This window comes from Corvus brachyrhynchos, unplaced genomic scaffold, assembly GCF_000691975.1.
Source record: "Corvus brachyrhynchos isolate BGI_N302 unplaced genomic scaffold, ASM69197v1 scaffold239, whole genome shotgun sequence".
Lineage (NCBI taxonomy): Eukaryota > Metazoa > Chordata > Aves > Passeriformes > Corvidae > Corvus > Corvus brachyrhynchos.
Window position 1 is genome coordinate 3968467 of NW_008246057.1, and position 3821 is coordinate 3972287.

Genomic DNA, 3821 nt, shown 5'->3' on the forward strand with positions numbered 1-3821 from the left:
CCCCCTCTGGGCTCCTGCAGCCTGTGACAACCCACCCACAGCCTGAGCAGTGCTCTGTGACCCCTCTCACCCCCACTTCTTCCTTGCTTCTCAGCACAAAACCAAGCCAGCATGAAGGAGTCAATCATGACTGCCCTGCTCTTGTGTTTGTGTTAGGAAAATGTTACCATTGCACTCTAATAACGTCCTGGATTGCCTGCCCAGTGCTGTGCTGCCCTTCCAGCAGACAACCAGGAGGCTGAAATCCCCAGTGAGGACTAGGGCTCCACATCAGAGGCTTCAGCCCCTGGCCTCCTCATAACATGCAGTCTGTAGTACTCATCGACCACAACATCCCCCAGTTGCTCCTTGCCGTGAGTTTGACCCAGCAGCTCTCAGCAGGTCTCGTCTCCAGTTTGCTACTGGAGCACTGCATTTGTCAAGGAGCTCTTTAATGTAAAGCAGGATACCTCCAGCTCTTCTCCACCTGTCTTTTCTAAATATTGTGTATCCATCCATGGCCACACTCCAGCTGTGTGCAGCACACCACAAAGTCTCTGTGTCCCTGATGGCAGAGCCTCTGCAACTGTGCCTGGCAGCACAGCTGCTCCTCCTGATTGCCAAGCACTGTGCACCACTGAGGGCACCTGAAGGAAGCCTCTGAATGCCTGCCTTTTGATGCAAGGAAAAAATGGGATGGGCTCAAATCTGCCTTATTTAGGCATGTAATTTGCAGCTGTAGAGAGAAGCAGGTGCAGACATTTTCTATCACTAGTATAGCCTGGTACCTTGGAAAGCTGCTAGAAAGAGATCCTGTGTGTTTAACTCCCATTCTTCCACCCAGAGCACTATCAGAAGTGCCTCCTAGTTATGTCCAGGGCCATGTGTTGTTAATGTCATATTGAAAGCAAAGTCCTCACTGAACTTACAGATGCCTTTTAAAAGTCAGTGGCATTACTTTGTGATGGGTATTAGTGACCATTCAACACTTCCTACTGATAGTCTTAACCTTCCCAAGGGATTAGCACATCCACATATCAAATGTTTTGAAGGGGTCAAAAATCACTATTAATGCAATTTTCAAGAGCGTTTAATGTTTTATTTAATATTATCACCCTGGCCAGTATGCTGCTTGTCAGGGAATTGCAAAAATTTCTAGAGGAAGCTCTAGAAAACATTTCACAGAGGATCAATTTTAAAATGCAGCAGATTTTAATATACAGCAGAACAAAATAGATTTAGAAAACCCCATCCATCTACATGGGTGGATATAGGACTTTTGAAGAACAGATACAGAAAGAAATAAGCAAGGAAGCAAATACAAATGGCAGCGTGCTGCGGCTACATCCTCTTTCCCAGCAATGAAAAGTGCTGATTTTCAACTTCCACATGCTTGGCATGTTGTGTCAGTCAACTTCAGGCACTCTCTGAGCGTATTTTGCCATTGCACAGGGAATTAATGTGGCCCAATTTCCTTCTCAAAGTTGCCCATTCCTCATGGTACAGTCCTGTCAGAAAAAATCCCACCAAACAAATTTTAACAGATTCATAGTCTGTCAGATCCAAAGGGTTGACCAACTTAATGAGTCAGCAACTGGATTCTTCCTGGTCTGTTTGCAGTTTCATTTGCAAACTCGGAAAAAGCACTTCTGTACAGTGCTCTGCTCTGAGGCAATGCAGTGTCAGGGCTGACAGCAAAGCCAGCTTTTAACCTGCTGCTTACAGCATATGGCTTCCACTTCTTGGAACTTTAATTTGATGGAAATATTTTGCATTGATGAGGTGAGAGTTTATAAAGTAGTGATTTCATGCCAGGTCAGCTGCTACTTTTCCAGGGATGGAGAATAGCATGTAGTCATAAGTAAGCCTGAAAGCCTTTCTGATTTATTTTTCATTAAATGATAGACAACTGCTGTTCTGGTCTTATATAATCTGTAGAAGGATTTGGTTTAGAAGTACTGCCCACCTTTTAGGGAAATGGACTCTCATAAATCAAATTTGTTAAGTGAGCAATAGAATGAAGGAGGTTTGGACTGAAATTGATGGGTCTCCTCTTCCTCTATATGTCTTCCATGTACACCACATGCTAGGTGCGTGCTGGAAGAGAGCATTACTCTGATTCCAGAAATCTGAACTGACTGAGGGATAGCCTGTTGTTACTCTGGGCTTACCTGCAGCACTTGAGGAGGTTTCTGTTTGGCAGACAGACAAACAGCTCTGCATTGGCATACATTTGTTTGAAGATACAGTGTATGAAGAGCATCCCTGGTATCCCTGGAATGTCATGGGTAGTGTTGTGCCAAGTCCTTGATTTTCATGCTGCCAGATGTTGTAACCAACTGATTATAACTTTTAAGGGTAACAAGGACTTCATAAGGACTGTAACCTGGAAAAGCATCTTTGCAAGTACACAAATGTAAAAAATCCAAATGGTGCAATAATAAAAGTCTTCTTTCCCCCTCTGCTCCCCATTTTGCACTGCCACTGGCTTTTAGCATGTGCTGGGCCCTGAATTTTAGAACAATGCATTTAAATGTGTTGCCTGACCCTCACTCCTGCACCTGCACAGAGGTCAGGGCACAACCCTCTATTTCATGGCTGCAGACGCAGCCATTGGGGCACACTGGATTTAGCAGCATGTTTTCTTTCACATATGTTGCTGCTGACTCTACCAGAGTCTGTTTCAGTCAAATCTTGTTAGATCTTCATTTTGACAGCCAAAGGAAAACCAGAAAGGAGCTGTTCTCCTGCCAAAAACTGAGTCCCTGCTCTAAAGCATAAAAAAGTTGTAGATTTTAAAAATAGAGAGAAAAATTTAACTTCAAAAAAAGTGTTTCTTAAAATTGCATTTTCAATAGGACTGCAGTGGGTTTGCTGGAATTCATATATATAGAATGAGAGTCAAATTATGCAAAATGTGAGCTCAAATGGTTACATTAGTAACCATTAGTAATGGGATTGAAACTGCCTGTGATGTGATGTCTTAGAAACCTTAGCTGTACTGCTTCCAGTCTTCCTGTAAGGAAAGGAATGCTTCATCTCACAGTTTGTCAGCTTCTTTCTGCCATCACCATCATCCACACCCTTCTCCAGTGCTAAGACTGTAACTCTTCCTACTTTTTAAGCAATTTATCTCTTAACACTTGACCAGTAGGATTAAATGCACGGTGCCAGTACATTCCCTATCAATAAATTCTGATGCTACTTTCATTTCAAAAGGATTTTACATGGAGGTCAGTAGTGATGTCCCAGTTTACAGCTTCAGATAACTGCAGCAGAAGGTAAGTAATAGGCTAAAAGTCTCACTGCAGACCAGGACACTCTGGAATAAGAGTACTATATAGCAGCATCCAATCAAGGAGAGGTTGTGTATACGAGAGGTGACTTTTGTTGAGATATTGGAGTAGGATCTAATCAGGATCTGTACATATAAAGGAGAACCCAAATCAAACACTGGAAGGATTAGAAATAACTAAAACTGTATTGAGAGCTCAGAGATAGGCACATTCAGATAAATGAATGTTAAGAAAAAATGGCTGGAGAAGGAATGTTATATGGGGACCAGAAAACTAAAGAATATATCTGAAAGTGTCTTCTTTCCAAAGAGACCAAACAACATTGTAATAGGATGACCTTTGGAATAAAAGGAAGTTTGATGGCAATACACTGCTTATTTCAAATAGTTTCTAAATTCCTATTTTCAGATTCTGTTTTTCTCTTTTAGAGAATTCCTTACAGTCACAACTTTATACTACCCATACATATCTGCAAACTCAGCAAACTGGTGTGGTCATGGCTCCGGGGTTGTGGCTTCTTCCCCACAGAAAAAAATTTTTTTTAAA

The 3821-nt window shown here is 42.2% G+C and overlaps 1 long non-coding RNA gene across 1 annotated transcript; it reads right to left on the reverse strand.

Moving 5' to 3' along the window:
- Positions 1-1056: 1056 nt before the first annotated feature.
- Positions 1057-3811, reverse strand: LOC108449536. The gene is made up of 2 exons (XR_001865708.1): positions 2151-3811; positions 1057-1487 (listed from the first exon to the last, which is right to left on the reverse strand). It is a non-coding gene; the product is annotated as an uncharacterized LOC108449536 (long non-coding RNA).
- Positions 3812-3821: the final 10 nt, after the last annotated feature.